Below are 22,249 nucleotides of genomic sequence, written 5' to 3'. Positions count from 1 at the left end.
ATGGACATTGACAATGCCGACATTGGAAGTCCAAAAAAGCTTTCTCTTCCCAATGGAAAGGATTGGCCAAGGTCAAACCGTTTGACCAAATGGAAAAGAGAAAGGCTAAGTCTGAGATTGTCCCATGTTTCATTCTGAAAGAGTCTGTTTGTTTCTATCGCCAAGAGAAGGGGCATTGGATGCGAAGCTGTCGTATCTACCTGAAGGATCATAAGGATGGTAAAGTCAGAGTGTATGACTCTGCTTCAGGTAAGTCTACTATCTAACTCTAATAAGTTCCTATTTGAAGATTCTTAATACATGATGTGATGAGATCACATTTTGATGTTTTGTAGGATCGACGAAGAGAAATGAAGCTTAAAGAAAGAGCAGGCTGAGTCTGATCACGAAGAGATGGATTTCGATCGCATGATTCGATGATCATAATAGTGAGATGCTACTTAAGAGTTATGATAGATTGCTTAAAAATATGTAGTAACATAGTTTTCATATGTATTTGCATTGTAAGGACATGTTTTCCGCGTTTTATAAATCAAGAAAAATTTTGATTTTATCTTATTTTATATTTCCTTACAATGGCATTTTTGAAAATTGATGTTTGTATGTTTCTATTTTTAGCAATGTGGATTTGATTCTTTTGTTTGTGGTAGTGTCTAAATTTACCAAATAAGGAAAGATTCTCATCACCAAGTTTCAAGTGGACAGAAACTTAGAATCATGCAACATGTATTGTATGATGAATGAGAACCTTTATCTTTTAGAAATTAAGACTAATTCCTTGTTCACATATAGATATGAGTCAAGTAAAGGACTAGGGGATCTAGTACACTTTGTTGTGCACCGGTCAAGTCCACCACAAAGAACAATAAGACTATTTGTCATGATTTACTAAAAGATTAGATAATATTATTATGCTTACAAGATTAAGTATAATTCTGAATCATTGAAAAAGTTTCAATGTATAGCAGAACGAATAAGAAGAATCAATTAGTCAGAAAGATAAAAGTTTCTCCGATCTGAAAGGAAATGAGAGTACTTCAGTATCGTGTTTTATGATCATCTTAATGATTATGAAAACCATATCACAATTGATCCTCTAAGGACATCTTAGTGCATCTGTATGGCTAAGAAGAGGAATCGTGAATTTTTGAAATGGTTAAACCAAGAAGATGAGTCATACTTCGTTCCAAAATCAAGTCTTAGAGTCATACTCCAAGATTGTTCATTGAGTGACATATCTTTAGTAGGTTTATAACACATTTAGAATTGGTAGTTGTTATGTCTTTAAGACAAAGAACAACTAAGTCCAATTAAATGAAGTGTTGTCTTGATAAGATCTCACACTCTTGAATATTTGATTGTCAAGGAATGTTTCTTAACAAGAGAATCTTATATATGAAGAAGTCAGTGGGAGTGTTAAAGACCTTGAAAAGTTTCAAGAACTAATCAGGAATAAACCTATTTGTTTATCACTAGCACACGACTTGAGGTTTGTAACCTATCGTGTTGACATATTCTTGTTTCTGTGCTCATTCCAGTTATAGTTGACTATGCATGTGAGTTCTATGAGTTCTCAATTGTTTGCATAAGGCATGGCACCTTTATCAGTGAAAGTTCATTGATCAGTAAGGGTGATCCGCTCAACAACTTGGAAGACATGGTAGGCCCTTGCGCTGCCAAGTGGCAGGAAATTAAGATTGAACAGGTTCAGTCCACATGAGTTTAAATTTGTCATAGACCTTGTCTTATGATAATGACAAATTCACATGGATAGGAACACATACACCATACAAAGTGACAAAGGTTTCTCTCTAATTCATGAAAATGATTGTGAGGAAACGCTTTCACTAAGTAGATTTTAAGGAGATAGCAGTTGTGTTAATTACGTTCTCAAATTCGATTATGATTACGACATCCCCCTTCATCGTTCGAATTGTGAGAAATGGAAAATAGTTTGAACATTTGGAAATTATTGTTGTAAGTTATGAATAGTTTAGACAGACATACGAGCTTTCTAATAAAAGGTGTATGAGCTCAGATAAAGGCTTATCGAAGCATCTCATATCAGAAATCTGAACTTTGGTAAGAAAGTCAATAAAGTATTGATTTCTAGAAGTCCAACTGATTTTGGATACATTTCAAAGCTAGTGGGAGCATAAATGCTATGCTAGTAAAAAAATAATTGTTATGCTAGTGGGAGCATAATTATTATGGTAAGTGTTACGAGTTAGCAATACTATTTATAGGAAACAAAGTTCTAATTTTCAAAGTTGCAAAGGTTGAAAAGTTGTTTCACTATAGTAAGGGAAAGGATACTTATACATTATTTCGAATCTAAAAGTTTAGATTGAAGTATTAATCAAACTTATTCATGGATATATATGAATACCATGTTGAAATATTTCAACATTGGAAATTCTATATATGGAAATATTATAGCAAAAGACTGGTCAGGTTTCGTGTCTTTATGTAAGACATTATGAATCGTATCCCATATGCTTCGGATATAGGATCGATTGCATGTGCTATAATATTCACGTGTTCTAATTTTCCAAATGCCTATGGAATTAATAGGGAAAAAGGACTAGAACCGAATATGACTAAAGTGGTTAAACAACTGTCAAGGACAATCTAAGGTTCGCTAAGGATTGGTTGCTTAAGGACAGTTGGAAGTATAGTAATGGATTGCCCAGATTGACATTATTATGAATAGACAGAATTCTATTGATAATACATTGTCATATGGCAAATATGGAAATGTTTCCATAATGGGAGTTGGATACTACGAATCTATGTGTAAGTTAGAAACTTTCATTCAAGAAGGATGTTCAAAGGAATGTACTTTGAATTTCAGACTTCGCTTCCTTGGTATTGTTTGTTATCAATCTCCAGTGGAAAGTTTTGTAATATCATAAGCAAAGTCTCTGTGACTTTGATACCATGACATTACAAAAGGAATCATTGCATGATAGTTTAGAATCTATCACACTCTTGGAATTTGGCCTCTCAAGAGCTTAGCACCTCAAGTGTGATGCCTCAAACAAGTCACAAACACCAAGAGCAAATGGATGAATATAAGAGAAAGGTTATGAAGCTCAAATCGGCTAGGCATACACCTTAGGAGTCTTAGGGCAGATTTTAGCAATCTAGGGGCTTAGTTTATAGTTTGGAATTCCTAGGGTTCCAACTTCTAAACCCTAATTCACTTGGGCTTTTAACCCAATAACTCATTATCCTTTTGGACTAACTCTTCATGGACTCTCATAAAGATTTAGTCCAATCCTAATCAACATGGATCATTAGTCCAAACTATAAGTATTACTGATTTACCTAATCAGCCCTTGCTAATTTAACTACTCTCTTTTGATCACTAAATTAATTCCAAATTAATTCTTGATAAACACCAATTAAATGATATGATTCCTCAATTAATATATTATACTTATAATATATTAATAAATCACAAATAACCTCTTTCTCAAATATCCATTCTATAAAATTGCTTTGGTGAAGGCAACCTGAAATGGACCATGCTACTCTCGGGTGAAGTACATACCAATTATAGTTATGGGCTTAGCCACCTAATCCAATAGTCTCCCACTTGGATAAGTCTAATAACTATAACTACAAGTACGACTTGAAAAACTGACGAGCAATCATAGCTCTCAAAATCCGTTGTCAAACTCTAACACGTCCATTAGATAAGGGATCATATATTCCTCCATTCTAGATATCGTATGAACTGAGACATGGATTATAATCATTCTATTTGTTCATGTGTTGTTTCCCGATTTATGATTTATGACGACTGACTAATTGAACAAATCAAATCAGTCCAGGCTTGGCCAAGCGCTTAGGGTTGTCATCACTAAATCATCGAGGGGCCCACAGATATTGCTTTTACCCTCCTAGGGTAAAAGGAACGAATAAACTTCGACTCATATGCTTGCTCTATTTACTCATCAAATCACACACAATAATGTGTTTTATAATACCAAGTTACTGGTGTGTTTACACATCATCAATGTGCAATCTACTTGTAAAATGCAACTATATGTCTTCGTTTCAAGAATATAAGATATTATCGTCGCACTAACCACTCGTGATAAAATCCATGAAGTAATTCAAATGAGCGTGGGTTTAATCCAATACTCAAATCTACAGATGGATTCATGACAGTCTTACTTAAATACCAACATCCAAAGTATGATCGACTGTGGATAGTTTAAATAATCTTATTATTCGGATTCAATATGGTCTCAAAACTTTTTAATATAAATAAAACACCTTTTATTTAATAACCATATTGATTACACATTATTCGTTGTATAATGTTTCGATTAATCAACTTAATACTTGAATTAAAACAATAGTTATCTCATGCTCCAAGCATGCACACTATGTTTATATATATGGTCCTTACTTTGTGAAATAGATCAATTGAAAACATTTCAATGATGCTCATTTCACAATTCCAAATCCTTATTACTTAATGTAAGAATACCTAATTCTTGCCACTATAAAAATGTGTTAGATTCTAAACTATCATGCAATGTATCTTTTGCAATGTCGAGGTACCAAAGTCACAAAGACTTTGCCAACGATATTACAAAACTTTCCACTGGAGATTGTTAACAAAACAATTCCAAGGAAGCGAAGTCTCAAATTTAAAGTACATTCATTTGAACATCCGTATTGCATAAAAGTTTCTAACCTACACATAGATTTTTAATATCCAACTCCCATTATGAAAACATGTCCATACTTGCCATATGACAATGCATTATTAATAGAATTCTGTCTATTCATAATAATGTCAATATGGTCCATCCATTACTATACTTCCAACTGTCCTTAAGCAACCAATCCTTAGCGAACCTTAGATCGTCCTTGACAGTTGTTTAACCACTTTAGTCATATCCGGTTCTAGTCCTTTTTCCCTCTTAATTCCCTAGGCATTTGGAAAATTAGAACACGTGAATATTATAACATATGCAATCGATCCTATATCTGAAGTATATGGGACACGATTCATAATGTCTTACATAAAGACATGATACTTGACCAATCTTTTGGTATAATATATCCATATACAGAATTTCCAATGTTGAAATTTAATATGGTATTCATATATATCCATGACTAAGTTTGATTAATACTTCAATCTAAAGTTTTAGATTCGAAATAAAGTATAAGTATCCTCTCCCTTACTATAGCGAAACAACTTTTCAACCTTTGCAACTTTGCAACTTAGAACTTTGTTTCCTATAAATAGTATTTCTAACTCGCAACACTTACCATAATAATTATGCTCCCACTAGCATAACAATTATTTTGTTACTAGCATAACATTTATGCTCCCATAGCTTTGACATGTATCCAAAATCAGCTGGACTTCTAGAAATCAATACTTTATTGACTTTCTTACCAAAGTTTAGATTTCTGATAAACGATGCTTCGATAAGCCTTTATCTAAGCTCATACACCTTTTATTAGAAAGCCCATATGTGTGTATATACTATTTTAGAACTTACAGAAATAAGTTCCAAAGTTTCGATTTGAACTATGAAGAGGGATGCCGTAATCATAATCTAATTTGAGAATGCAAATATCACAATTGCTAACTCTTTAAAATCTACTTAGTGAAAGCGTTTCCTCACAATCATTTTCATGAATTGGAGAGAAACCTTATGAAAATTAGATTTTATGGTGTATGTGTTCCTATCTATGTGAATCTGGCATTTCCAACCATTATCATAAGACAAGGTCTATGACAAAATTCAAACTCATATGGACAAAACTTTTCAATCTTAATTTCTTGCCACTTGGTAGCACAAGGGCCTACCATGTCTTCTAAGTTGTTAAGAAGCTCACCAATACAGATCAATGAACTTTCACTGATCAAGGTCCTTCACCTTATGCAAATAATTGAGAACTCATAGAACTCACATGCATAGTCAAATTTTAGCTGGAATGGGCACAGAAACAAAAATTTGTCAACACGATAGGTTACAAACCTCAAGTCGTGAGCTAGTGATACATAATAGGTTTATTCTTGATTAGTTCCTGAAAATTTTCAAGAACTTTAAGACTCCCACTGACTTCTTGACATATAAGATTCTCTTGTCAAGAAACACTCCTTGACAAACAAATATTCAAAAGTTAGTGAGGATTCATATCAAGGAAAAACACTTCATACAATTGGTCTTAGTTGGTCTTTGTCTTAAAGACATCACAACTGCCAATTCTAAATATGTTATAAACCTACTTAAGATATTTCACTCAAGGAACAATCTTGGAGTATGACTCTAAGACTTGATTTTGAAGCGAAGTATGATTCACTTTAATTGATTTAACCATTTCAACAATTTCTGAGTCCTTAGAGGATCAATTGTGATATGGTTTTCATAATCATTAAGATGATCATAAATGTGACACCAGTCAAATTTTGGTCAAAAATAAATTGATCAATAATCGTAATTGGGATGAACCAAGTGGTAGAGTTTGTAACAAGGTTTCCAAAAACATAAAGAACACTGAAATCCGAGTTATAACGAAGAAGTTATGACCAATCGAAAATCCGCGGTAAAACCGGCAAAACACTGTTCAGTGTAAAAAGCGAATTTTCGATAAAAGGATTTTTAGCCTTAACAATCTAAATGAAACATGTAGAATATGTTAAACCGAGAACGTTCATAAAAAGAACGTGAAAATCCGACTTCGTATGAGGAAGTTATGATTTTTCGAAGTTTCGGTTTAGCAGTAGACAACTAAAAATTCGAATGATAAATTGATCGATATTTAGCCGACGCAACTTAAACGAGAATCGAAGGTCTTGTTAAAAGTAGCACAACGGTAAAAAGAGAGGCCAAAAACGGACGTCGGATGAAGAAGTTATGAATTTTTAACAGATTCCCGTCCCGGTCTGTTTAAAATAATAATATTAAAAATAAATACAAAATCAGCCGACGAAGTCTAAACGAAAGTCGTAGAGTATGATTTTACCTACGCGTGGATATAAAGAACGGCAAAAACGGAGCTCGTATGCGAAAGTTATGAATTTCGCAAGTTTTTGGCACGAAAATCGAGAAATTGTGGATAACCGAGAAATTTCGCAGGTCACTCTTCGGACATGTCATCAGCACGTGCGAACTGCCACGTGTCACCTTCGGGTTGGACCGCAAATCGCCGTGTCAAAATCGGATTGGACCGCAGCCGCAGTCCAGTAGCGAACCCACACCTTCGCATCGGACACCCCGGAGACACCCCTTCGCATGCGTGCCTTCTCCTTATTGGACCGAAGCTTGACCAATCAGAAGCCGCCAGATCCGAACCCTCGCACGTGGCTTCGCTGCTGACCGACGCGTGGCTGCTGACTCACCTCTCGCCTCGCCACCTGTCCTCCTCGGCCGAACCCTCGCACCCCTATATAAAGGGTGCGAGCCTTCTCGGATGGAAGGGTTTTTCACCCCATTTTTGGCCCTTTTTCACTCCTCTCTCTTCCATAACTTCACAAACAACCCCCAAAGCCCCGGTAACGCGTCTAAAACCCGAAGCAAGCCCCAGAGCCCCAGAATTCTCGAGAATTCATCATCTCTCCTATCGAAACTCTGCCCGATTGGAGCCGGTTTTTCGTCAAACAAACTCTTTTCCGGGAAACGAAACGCTGCCCGAATCACCGCTTATCAAAGTGAGTTCATACCCCTATAATTTACCTTTTCAATGGTTTTTAAATGCTTTTAGGGGGGGAATACAAGTTTAACACAATATTAAATTGTGTTAATAATTGTGTGTGATAATAATCACACAGAAAGTTTTCATATGCTTTTAAGAATTACCAAATACTTCCAAAATAACGTAAAGCCATGTTAAATTCTTTGAAAAATGTTCTATAAACTATTTCAAAATATAAATTCCAAAGTCATGTTTATATATGTATAAATATATAAATAAGATTTGAAGGACTTAGGACTAATGAATTATCTTATTTTCTTTTCCTTGTTTGGATGTGGAATTAAGGTTGTATTATTTGTCCGAAGGTCGTTTCCTTCTTAATTATATATATATATATATATATATATATATATATATATATATATATATATATATATATATATATATATATATATATTAGTACAAAAGGTTACTCCTTTTGGTATCTTCACCTTTGTATCAGGCTGAGCAAAGGTGTTCATCCATGAGAATTCATGCTAATCCGATAGAACATATATATTATAATAGGTATAATTTATGACTCAAAACTAAATATACAAGTATGATTCATGACTGTATACTTTCCAAGGAAATTACCAAAATACATTCAAATATAAGAAGATATGTATAATACCTTTAATATATGAATAACATATTAAAGAAGTAAAGATACATTCTGCCAGGTTTGCATTAGCAAAGGTACTATACAGAGTACCCGTGTTAGCAAACACGAGGTAATAATTCATAATTCAAGTAAACTAGAATACACTGTTTTACAAGAAACCAGGGTTTTGATTCAAAACAAATCAAGGGTTTACAGTTATCAAATACATGTTTGGAAAACTAAGAATATACTATCAATCATTATTTCCGAATGATTGGGTTTTAATTCAAGAATATACTGTCAATCATTATTTCCGAATGATTGGGTTTTCAAAACTAATATACATGAACGTTTAATATGCTTTTTATGAGACTCTATATTCAGGTTGTTTAATTCATTTTAGACAACATAGGAAGTCCTGACATTATAACCAGAATCTCCAGCCGGGGATCGAAACAAGTGTGTGTAGATCTATATCGGGAATTGACAACCCCGCACTCAGGCTGCTAGCTACAGTTTGATGAGTGAAAATTGTTACCACCAGTTTAAACGCCCACAAAGCGTTTGTTTCAGGCCATCCGTCATAGTAAGGTTATAATAAAAACTACTCATTAAAAAGGTATTAACAATATGTTAGTGTATAAACAAATAAACGAAAGTACACCTTCAAAGTACCAGTTTATAGAATACAAAAACACAATGGTTTAATACAGTTTTCATTAACACCTGGTGGAGCCAGGCACACTCTCAATTTCAAGTTTTCATAAAGGAATACAAATACAAAACAGTAATACAAAGAGAACGGTTTATGGGATTAAACCACTTATCCAATGGAACTTAGTCACTCAATCTCGGTAAACTAGTATAACATAAAAGACCTTTAGTGGTTAATTCTATAATTCCTTAGTTGCTACATCAGAGTTGTACATAAGTAAGGTTCGATTGACAGTGAAATGTGTGACTTCCGCCTTACTTCCTGTTCCTTGTTTGGTTGTGCGCTTAGGGCAGATACACCCATTTAACTGTCAATTTGATATTGTGTTATGTATAATCAGTATAAACTAGGTAATTACAGAGGGAAACTATTGAGGTTATCAGCTAATCACCTCAGGAGATATAGGATTTCCTGGAGAAACAAGTGAACTTATTCAAAGAACTTAGGGTATACTTAACAGAACAAAAATACTTATGAACTCACCAGCTTAAATGCTGATCTACTCTTTTCAAATAACTTGTATTCTCAGGAATCCAGTAGGCAGGTACACTCCCGAAGCTTTTGAGAAGACTACCTAGTACCGTACCGCGACTCTTATCTTTTGTTGTACCTACTTTAGTGTTTGAATATGTAATGTTTAAACACTTATGTAAAACTTATACTTATTAATACAGTGGTTGTTTGTACTTTGATTACTATATTGCATGTGTTGTGATACTTACCTAAAGTCCTCCGCCCCCGAATGTTTCCGCCATTCTGGTTTGGGGGTGCGACAGATTGGTATCAGAGCAGTGTTTATAGTGAACTCAGTATATCAGTCATAAAAGATATACAACTATAAACCCATTGGGATAAAAACACTCTGACCAAGAGTTAAACTTTAAAAATATATTAATATTTTATAAAAGTATAAGTACATGCAGAGTATATATACCAGAATGAGTATCACAAGAAGAACAAAACTAAAGTATTTAGATGTTGAACATTGCAGCTAAACCTAGACAGTGATGTAATCATATCTGGGATCAATATAGCCTGATCAACTATATTCATCCGAGATATGACCACCATGTGTTTAGGGGAGTGATTGTAGTGTTGCAACTGGTCTAAAACTTACCTAAGTACCAGAAGAATTCTAGAACCAAACATAAAGACTAAAATACTATGGGAGTATTTTAGGATGCTATAACAAGAAAACTAAGAACTTGTTAAGTTCTTGTATCTAGAAGTCCAAGAATCAAACTCATAACTAAAATAACATGGAGGTATGTTTCATACCTTTGGGAAAATGTTAAAAAGATTTTTTCTGATAGGTCTATAATTAATAAGTGGATGCATTAAGGTTATATATAGCCGAGATTTTATAGACTTAGAATATGTGATTTTCACTCTACTTCCTTTTCCTTGTTTGGATGTGGTTTTAGAGTAAGATTACTTATTCAAAGGTCTATTTGATTTGGATTATATATAATCGGTACACACCATGTGATTATAGAAGGACCAGAAAGAATCACCTTCGTAAAAATTCAAAATTTTCTCATAGATTCTTTAGACATTCCCATTCTCGTATACACCCGTTAGATAAACATAGTTACTCCAACAATCAATAGAAGAGTCAAGGAGGATCCAACAGAATTTCATTAGGAGAATTCCAAGGAAAGAAACAGATAAACTATAGAAATCATTTAGTGCCTTTACCATATTAAGGACACCCTATAGATACCAGGGGAGAACAAATCATTACCATCCAGAATAGAACAAAGAACAAAGGCAAACCACGCATGATTCATATGAAGTGTTCGAGCACCTTTTCATCTAAGTAATAACTAGTAAATCCGTTCAACCTAGTGAGTTAGTGATTTCATTACTCACATTAGGTTTAGAGCTTATCCTCTTTTCCTGTCACAACTAATAACAATAAATCAGATCACGGAATCTTAATTGATAGTGATTACTTCTCAAATTCATAAGTCTATTCTATGTAGACACCGTTATGAATTGTTTTCGAATATTTTCGAAAATTGGGAAACGATATCCACCAAACGAAGGTAACTTAGTTCGGATGATACTCGGTTCCTAACCATTCTAGAAACTTATTCCTGTTCCTTACCATGACTGCATCATAGGGATGCAGGTCGAATTATTGAGAACAATATAGCAAAACAAAAGATTAATACATAAATACAAATGGTTAAAATACATCTAAAGACACGATAGTCGCTCACGAACTCATTTTCTTATCATGTAACAGAATCATGCCTCCAAAGAAGTGTAACCAACCTACCAGCGAAATACCAATCCTTCATATAGATGCGGCTACGTTTCAAGCTGCGGTCACAGCAGCTGTAACAGCTGTCATGGCACACCTTAATGCTAACAAAGCAAATGTTAGTAGTAATGCTATCGGTAACCCCGATCGTGGTGATGGCCAAGTACAGCCACAAGCACCTACCTGTAAGAACACCTCGAACCTTAAGCCTAATATCCTTAAACGAAAGTTTGAGAACAAGGAAGGGAATTGTTCAACTCAAGAACCTAGCAGAGGGCAACGAACTAGGGCAGTCGATACCCCCATCAGCCCTGTTATTCTAGCACCTACCAAGCCGTACTTAGGAAACCTCCCACACTACAGCAAGTGCAACTACCATCATCATGGAGTTTGCCGAGAGCTGCATTGCAATAGATGCAACATGAAGGGGCATACCGCCCGCATCTGTAGAACTCTGGTTGAGTTCATCACTTCAACTACCGATGTTGGAACCATTCCCATATGTCACCTTTGTGGTGAAATAGGACATTATAAGAGGGACTGTCCAACAGAGAAGAACGACGGGGGAGCATGAGGATTTTAATCCCAATACATGGGAAAGCATCAAAGAACCCTGCTATAATTTGGTACGTTTCCAAACCCCGATAATTATCTATAATTATGATTACTCTTCCGTTCAAATTAAATCATAACACTTATATAAAAATTTGAAACCCTAACAGGTAAGCTATGATGACTTAGTGTACACTTAAGGGTCATTTATAATTAAGATTTGTAGACTTAGAGTGAGTAATCCCGCCTCATTTCCCGTTCCTTGTTTGGTTGTGGATTTAAGGTAGGGTTGCTCAGTCAAAGGTCTTACCAATATTTATTATACATGACTTGTATACACCAAGCGATTATAGAGAGACCTAGTAAGGATCGTTTCATGAAAGTTCATAATTTCAAATTATCAGGACCCTCGTATTGGTAGTACCCGCCAAGTTCGAATCAAAAGGGGTTCGTAGTGATAATAACAGAATAAAACCAGAAGCGCTGAAAACTTAGGTACATAGGATATCACCCTAGTAATCATTCGTCCCAGAACGACTTAATATCTAGTTCGTCGTGAAAATTCTGACATCCTCATTCGACATGGTTTGGCCTGGCCCTTACCATGTGAAAATTCTTATGATGTATAAGAAAACTTTTCCTTAATCAGCCCTAAGATGAAATTCTTTCAATCCATAACACAAAACCCTTAGGTTTTCTCTCGTTTCAAAACTTCAGAAGTACCCATGCGAAGAGTACCCTGCCATTCTAGCCTACTCAGTAGACAGGAAACTTCAAACGAAAATCACCGAAGTAGTCTTGGAAGTCAGTAACTACCGAAGTACCTCAATAGATCTCATAGGAAAATCATTGTACCGCAGGTCAAGTTCAAGAATAGAGACTAATAACTCATTAAGCAAATCTATCGCTTCTAAGTATATACACAAGAGTGGTATATAAGTTAGACTTAACAAGATTAAGGATGTGTGATTCCGCCCTATGTCTTGTTCCTTGTTTGGTTGTGGACTTGGGGCAGAGTCACCCATCTGAATGTTTTGTGAAATCTAAATTATATACGACTTGTATACAGGAGGTGATGGTAGATGAGCCAAGTATGAGTCTTATCATGAACTTCGGAGCTAAAGCCTGCATCATGTATTCTACCAGGTGGAATTCAACATGAGACCACAACAATGGGTCGAGCTACTAAATGACTACGAATTTGAAATTCGTTATCATCTCGACAAAACCAATATAGTAGCTAACACCCTAAGTCAGAAAGAGTACCCAAATCATAGTGCCACTCATGGACTATGATAACCCTTTCAAATCTCTCCACACAAAGTAAGGAGGCTCAACAGGAAGCCTTGAAACCTGAAAATGTGGCAAGTAGAGAAGATAACTAGAACATGTGAGTGCACGGTATGCCAATATATGTTATCTCCACTGAGATAATAGAATCATCTCCCAGTTCAGGCCGTCACTCAAAAACCTCTAGGAACCAGAGTAGTCATGATTCTATGGGATCGGCTATAGTAAAGAACGGGATATCCATTTACCAATTAGTCGAGTCCTTTAAGACGCTAGCATTTAAGTTGTTCCATTCGAAACCTTCTGTGGTCATAGGTACAGATTCTATCTGCACTGGACTAAAGTAGGTAATACGCAACTAGCTAGAGATCCAATTTCCACACAGCACCCTCGCTGATCAGGAAATTACCCGAGAAACTACCAAAATCAAAATATGAATCAGGAAATGCCATAAAGCTTCCAGAGTTAACCAAAGAAGCTACGACTTCGATAAAAGAAAACCCTTGGAATTCCAGGATTGATGACCTTGTCATATGAAGGTCTCACTCAGGAAGGACAAGATGCGCTTGAGAAAGCATGAAATACAAAACTCAAAGTACATAGGACCATTTGAGGTTCTTACCAGAATCGGTCTTGTACTTTTAAACTTAAACTACCACAAAAACTTAATAACATTCATCCCATCTTTCACATATCAAATCTAAAGAGGTGTCTATCCGATAAAACACTTGTTATTTCACTCGATGAAATCAAGTTAAATAAAAGTCTACACTCTGTAGAAGAACCAATAAAAACAATGGATAGGGAAATCTAAAGAACCACGCTAAGTCTTATCCCGTTAGTGAAGGTTCGCTGGATTACAAACCAGAGACCTGGATTCACTTGGGAAGGAAAGATTAGACCTAGTCCATGAGTATCACTTTAGACTTAATTTCGGGAGGAAATTCTCTCTAACGGGGGGATAATGTGACACCAGTCAAATTTTGGTCCAAAATAAATTGATCAATAATCGTAATTGGGATGAACCAGGTGGTAGAGTTTGTAACAAGGTTTCCAAAAACATAAAGAACACTGAAATCCGAGTTATAACGAAGAAGTTATGACCAATCGAAAATCCGCGGTAAAACCAGCAAAACACTGTTCAGTGTAAAAAGCGAATTTTCGATAAAAGGATTTTTAGCCTTAACAATCTAAATGAAACTTGTAGAATATGTTAAACCGAGAACGTTCATAAAAAGAACGTGAAAATCCGACTTCGCATGAGGAAGTTATGATTTTTCGAAGTTTCGGTTTAGCAGTAGACAGCTAAAAATTCGAAATATAAATCGATCGATATTTAGTCGATGCAACTTAAATGAGAATCGAAGGTCTCGTTAGAAGTAGCACAATGGTAAAAAGACAGGCGAAACGCACGTCGGATGAAGAAGTTATGAATTTTTAACGGATTCCCGTCCCGGTCTGTTTAAAATAATAATATTAAAAATAAACTCAAAATCCGCCGACGAAGTCTAAACGAAAGTCGTAGAGTATGATTTTACCTACGCGTGCATATAAACAACGTCAAAAACGGAGCTTGTATGCTAAAGTTATGAATTTCGCAAGTTTTTGGCACGAAAATCGAGAAATTGTGGATAACCGAGAAATTTCGCAGGTCACTCTTCGGACACGTCATCAGCATGTGCGAACTGTCACGTGTCACCTTCGGGTTGGACCGCAAATCGCCGTGTCAACATCGGATTGGACCGCAGCCGCGGTCCAGTAGCGAGCCCACACCTTCGCATCGGACACCCCGGAGACACCCCTTCGCATCTGTGCCTTCTCCCTATTGGACCGAAGCTTGACCAATCAGAAGTCGCCAGATCCGAACCCTCGCACGTGGCTTCACTGCTGACCGACGCGCGGCTGCTGACTCGCCTCTCGCCTCCCCACCTGTCCTCCTCGGCCGAACCCACGCATCCCTATATAAAGGGTGCGAGCCTTCTCGGATGGAAGGGTTTTTCACCCCATTTTTGGCCCTTTTTCACTCCTCTCTCTTCCATAACATCACAAACAACCCCCAAAGCCCCGGTAACGCGTCTAAAACCCGAAGCAAGCCCCGGAGCCCCGGAGCCCCGGAATTCCCAAGAATTCATCCTCTCTCCTATCGAAACTCTGCCCGATTGGAGCCGGTTTTTCGTCAAACAAACTCTTTTCCGGGAAACGAAACGCTGCCCGAATCACCGCTTATCAAAGTGAGTTCATACCCCTATAATTTACCTTTTCAATGGTTTTTAAATGCTTTTAGGGGGGGAATACAAGTTTAACACAATATTAAATTGTGTTAATAACTGTGTGTCATAATAATCACACAGAAAGTTTTCATGTGCTTTTAAGAATTACCAAATACTTCCAAAATAACGTAAAGCCATGTTAAATTCTTTGAAAAATGTTTTATAAACTATTTCAAAATATAAATGTCAAAGTCATGTTTATATATGTATAAATATATAAATAAGATTTGAAGGACTTAGGACTAATTAATTATCTTATTTTCTTTTCCTTGTTTGGATGTGGAATTAAGGTTGTATTATTTGTCCGAAGGTTGTTTCCTTCTTAATTATATATATATATATATATATATATATATATATATATATATATATATATATATATATATATATTATACGTATATTAGTACAAAAGGTTACTCCTTTTGGTATCTTCACCTTTGTATCAGGCTGAGCAAAGGTGTTCATCCATGAGAATTCATGCTAATGCGATAGAACATATAAATTATAATAGGTATAATTTATGACTCAAAACTAAATATACAAGTATGATTCATGATTGTATACTTTCCAAGGAAATTACCAAAATACATTCAAATATAACAAGATATGTATAATACCTTTAATATATGAATAACATATTAAAGAAGTAAAGATACATTATGCTGGGTTTGCATTAGCAAAGGTACTATACAGAGTACCCGAGTTAGCAAACACGAGGTAATAATTCATAATTCAAGTAAACTAGAATACACTGTTTTACAAGAAACGAGGGTTTTGATTCAAAAAAAATCAAGGGTTTACAGTTATCAAATACATGTTTGGAAAACTAAGAATATACTATCAATCATTATTTCCGAATGATTGGGTTTTAATTCAAGAATATACTGTCAATCATTATTTCCGAATGATTGGGTTTTCAAAACTAATATACATGAACGTTTAATATGCTTTTTATGAGACTCTATATTCAGGTTGTTTAATTCATTTTAGACAACATAGGAAGTCCTGACATTATAACCAGAATCTCCAGCCGGGGATCGAAACAAGTGTGTGTAGATCTATATCGGGAATTGACAACCCCGCACTCAGGCTGCTAGCTACAGTTTGATGAGTGACAATTGTTATCACCAGTTTAAACGCCCACAAAGCGTTTGTTTCAGGCCATCCGTCATAGTAAGGTTATAATAAAAACTACTCATTAAAAAGGTATTAACAATACGTTAGTGTATAAACAAATAAACGAAAGTACACCTTCAAAGTACCAGTTTATAGAATACAAAAACACAATGGTTTAATACAGTTTTCATTAACACTTGGTGGAGCCAGGCACACTCTCAGTTTCAAGTTTTCATAAAGGAATACAAATACAAAACAGTAATACAAAGAGAACGGTTTATGGGATTAAACCACTTATCCAATGGAACTTAGTCACTCAATCTCGGTAAACTAGTATAACATAAAAGACCTTTAGTGGTTAATTCTATAATTCCTTAGTTGCTACATCAGAGTTGTACATAAGTAAGGTTCGATTGACAGTGAAATGTGTGACTTCCGCCTTACTTCATGTTCCTTGTTTGGTTGTGGGCTTAGGGCAGAGACACCCATTTAACTGTCAATTCGATATTGTGTTATGTATAATCAATATAAACTAGGTAATTACAGAGGGAAACTATTGAGGTTATCAGCTAATCACCTCAGGAGATATAGGATTTCCTAGAGAAACAAGTGAACTTATTCAAAGAACTTAGGGTATACTTAACAGAACAAAAATACTTATGAACTCACCAGCTTAAATGCTGATCTACTCTTTTCAAATAACTTGTATTCTCAGGAATCCAATAGGCAGGTACACTCCCGAAGCTTTTAAGAAGACTACCTAGTACCGTACCGCGACTCTTATCTTTTGCTGTACCTACTTTAGTGTTTGAATATGTAATGTTTAAACACTTATGTAAAACTTATACTTATTAATACAGTGGTTGTTTGTACTTTGATTACTATATTGCATGTGTTGTGATACTTACCTAAAGTCCTCGGCCCCCGAATGAATCCGCCATTCTGGTTTGGGGGTGCGACAATAAAACACGATACTTAAGTACTCTCCTTTCCTTTCAGATTGGAGAAACTTTTATTTTTCTGCTTAATTGATTCTTCTTATTTGTTCTGCTATTTATTGAAACTTTTTCAATGATTCAGAATTATACTTAATCTTGTAAGCATAATCATATTCACTAGACTGTTAGTAAATCATGACGAATAGTTTTATCGATCTTTGTGGTGGACCTGACCAGCGCACAAAAAGTGTACTAGATCCCCTAGTCCTTCACTTGACTCACATCTATATGTGAACAAGGAATTTAGTCTTAATTTCCCAATGACGAAGGTTCTCATTCATCACACAATACGAGTTGCATGATTCCAAGTTTCTATCCAATTGAAACTTTGGTGATTAGAATCTTTTCTTATTTGGTAAATTTTAGACACTATTACAAACGAAAGAGTTAAATCCATATTGCTAAAATTCGAAACATAAAAACATCAATTTTCAGAAATGCCATTGCAAGGAAATATAAAATAAGATAAAATCAAAATTTCCTTTATTTATAAAATTGTAGAAAGACTTGTCCTTACAATGCAATTACAAATGAAAACTATGTTACTACATATTTCTAAGCAATCTATCATAACTCTTAAGTAGCAGCTCAAAAATCCGATCATCGAACCATACAATCGAAATCCATCTCTTCGCGATCAGAATCAGCTCACTGTTCCTTTAAGCTTCCTTTCTCTTCTTCGATCCTACATAACATCAAAATGCGATTCTATCACATCACGTATTAAGAATCTACAAATATGAACTTAATAGAGTTAGATAGTGGACTTACCTGAAGCAGAGTCAACCACTTTGAACAGATAGTTAATTGTGTGAATCTGCCCTCAGCCCACAACCAAACAAGGAACAGGAAGTAAAGCGGAAAGCACACATCCAACTACCTATCGGATATTAATTATATATAACCGTGATGTATAAACGAAGGTATTATACAATTAACCACGTAAGGTACTTTAAGTTATACTGGTTTAATAAAATGAATTTAAACCCTTCTTGTTGATAAGGTACTTTAAGTTATACTGGTTTAATATAATTAATATATTATACTTATAATTTATTAACAAATCACGAATAACCTCTTTCTCAAATATCAATCCTATCAAATTGCTTTGATAAAGGCAACCCGAAATGGACCATGCTACTCTCGGGTCAAGTACATACCAATTATAGTTATGGGCTTAGACACCTAATCCAACAAAACACTCAATAAGCAAGGTAAGAGCTTTATACCTTAGGTGAACTAGAAATGAAGCTTTACTTCTGGATCTACTCTTCTCCTTCACTTCCCTGCTCTTTCCCAAGTTTCCTCTTCTTCAAAACCTAAAGAAAGTACCAAGAATGGCTCAAAACACTAAAAAATGTATTAGAGTTTCATAGCTAGGGTATGGGGTGATGGAGGCTACAAATGAGGCCACCCTTTGGAGGTTAAGGTGCTTAAATAGGGTGCAAACCATGAAAATTAGGTTTCACTCTAGCAGCCCTACTCGTCGAGTTGAGGCTTCTCAACTCGCCGAGTAGACTTCAAGTCCCGCATCCAAAATCTGTTTCTACTCGACGAGTTTGGGGCCTCCAAATATTTATTATTTATCAAATTACCGAGTAGACTTCAAGTCTCAACTCGCCGAGTAGACTTCAAGTCTCAACTCGCCGAGTAGACTTCAAGTCCCTTTGCAAAAATGAATAATTTGGTTTAAAATACATACCCAGATCCGGGCGTTATAGTTGATAATATTTATTATTTATCAAATTACCATAATAAATAGTCAATTAGTAGTACCTTGATATAAAATATCACCCTATAGGATCATATGTCATTATCAAATATTATTTTATAATGACTATTGGGCATAAAGATCTTTGAATCTACTAGTTGTACAAGACTTATCATAGATTGATATGTCTAGTAGTGAACGTCTAGCAACATTTCACTACCCCTAGTAGCACACGAAGAAGAATGTAATTCGTTAATATCTAATACCTAGAAGTTCATAGATGTAATTTATGTATAAGGTTAGTTTATCAATTATCCCTTTGTTACAGACATCCTATTGAACATGAGACTTGGATCATAATCAATATCATTAGTTGTTCAAGTTTGGGTAATGCACATTATATGTCTTGCACTCAACACGTAAGAGGAACAATCTCATCTTGACTACATAAGCCTCTTTCATATTTCATACCATACCTCATAATGACTTTTATAACTGACTGATTAAGGATCACCATTTGACCACATGATAGCATAACTTGTGACAACCTTCAAAATTCGAGTCGGTTCTAGATTTGACTAAACTTAGTTGCACGTATAGGCACGACACATACTAGAATTAGTAACTAGAAGCTAAGTTATAACCTACTAGAAACTTGGAAACACTTAGAACGATGGATAGTATACTTAGATTTCACATTGATATGTGAATACTACAACTACTTAACTGTAGCGACTATCCATATTCGGGTCACTCTTTGACTCGAACACCTTTTCATGAATCATATACAAACATCATGCACTGACCTAGTAATAGAAATTAGGTCACAATCTTGTATAAACTAGGATCCAACTAAAATCTAGGTCTAATATACTTGACTCTTACGATTCTAGTAAGTTGTCTAGCTACTGTAGGAAATGCCAATACCCGAATTAGAACGAACTCTAAACAATTGTTACAATAAAAAAAGGGTATAAATATCTAACAAAGTTCCAAAAGCCCTAAAGAGCCCAAAAATCCAAATTTATAAACTTTAAAACCTAAAAACTCTATAAGATTTGTTATAAACCTTATTATATCAAATTTAAATAATTAAGTTAAGGGATATAATCAAAGACATAAAAATTTAATTATCAAACATACATCATATTTTATGAGCTAAAAACAAATATTTTTAATAAGTTAAGAATTAAATAAAGAATCCTTTTTATAAAAATTAGGGTTTTATAAAAGTTAAAGAGAAATTATATAAAAATTTAATTATGAGAGAAAAGACCCCTCTCATACTAAAAAAAAATCATCCACCACATCCCATGCTCCCTCTTCCCCAAGTCTTTCAATCATTTTATCTTCTCTTACACTCCAACTTCCCTTCACTCTCTCTCTCTTACACTCCACTCTTTACCACACTCAAAATCTCTCTTTCTCTCTCAAAACCCATGAAATTCTCCAGCCAAGAACATCTCTCAACCTTCAAATCTTGATCTTCTAGGGTTGTTCTTCAAGGTAATCACAAAAATCCTTCATCTTCCTTCGCTTTCTTTCTTGTTTTAAAGGTTTTTCTTCCATTTCTCCTTCTTCTATATCATTCTTTATGAACATTCATGAACATATCCATGAATTTCGAGTTTGATGATGATTGTGGTAGGGTTTCACCCAAGAACAACATGCATGTTGCTTGATGGTGAAATCCAAGGACCAAAACCTATGTCAACCCTAAAATACTAATTTTTACAAGTTTTGAAGATTCATCTACCTTATGCATTCAATTTTTTCCTTTGAAAACATCACTATGAACAAAACATTTCCATTCATGGTCTTCAAACCGTGATGCATGTGATGAACATCAAGTTAAAGAGCTTGATGATCAAAGTACATTGTTAATAGTGTATGTAAATGATTTTATTCATAAAATAAATCTAGATATACATTTCTGTTCGAAAAAAAATTTCCTCAGATTCCCAGTAAGATGATATGAGGATCTGGAAAATCCCAGGAGTTTTTATCATTTCTTTAATTTATTAAATTTTTTAAAAGAAAACAAGGCCATAAATCATTTAAAATACTTTATGAGGTCTATAAATCCTAGGTAAATTCGCGGATGATCCCTAAAGTAAATGATGACATTTCAGTAAGTTTCCTCGATTTTGGTTAGTGTTTGGTATCGCTTTGAATTTTCTTTTTGTTTAAATCAAATAAATCGTAAAACCATTTTAGGGAATGTGAAAAGGCAATATATGATTTTTCACAGATCCTACCTCATGTGGAATACTTAGAAAATATTCTCAGAAGTTTTCATAATGCATACCTATTTTTTTTACCGATTTTTGTATTTATAATGGACTAATAATGCGAAAAATCGTTCTACTCATCCAAAATTCATGAAAATTTACCAAAAGACCTTATAATATATTAGAACTCTAAATAAAATTTGGATGATTTTTCTATTCAGTATGTTATTTTTCTTCTATTTTCTAAGATTAAATACACTTAAATCCACAAAATCATATTACAGTATATAAAAATCACCATTGGTATTTTTCCCGGATTATGTACACTGTAAATGAAGTTTACAAAATTTTTGGTAATTTATTTTAACTGTTTGATAATTATTCATCAATTAATGATTATTCAAAAGAATAAAACAAAGAAAAATAGCAAGACTAATCGAAGAATGTCTTTTATATTTTGCAAAGATTCTATATGTATAATAACAGTCTTACAAAAAGTTTGGGCAATTTTGGAAACCGTTTTCTATTTATTTCCATTTTTGTTAAAATAAATGCACAAAAATCATTAAATCGAGTTAAACTGTTAAGAAACCTATTTTTATATTTTTCCCAGCTTAATTATTTTTATGGCAGTATTATAAAAAGTTTGGGAGTTTTCATCATCTGGATGCTAATTTTCACGAATTTATATTGTTATGAAGGCTTAAAAATTTGGAAAAATAGTTCATCACATCAAAAATTCAAGGGAAATTTTCTGGAAGACCTCTACTGTATTTGGTA

The sequence above is a fragment of the Lactuca virosa genome, chromosome 2, assembly GCF_052849685.1.
Source record: "Lactuca virosa cultivar CGN04683 chromosome 2, Lactuca_virosa_CGN04683_v6, whole genome shotgun sequence".
Taxonomy (NCBI): Eukaryota; Viridiplantae; Streptophyta; class Magnoliopsida; order Asterales; family Asteraceae; genus Lactuca; species Lactuca virosa.
This window is presented reverse-complemented; position numbering follows the sequence as displayed.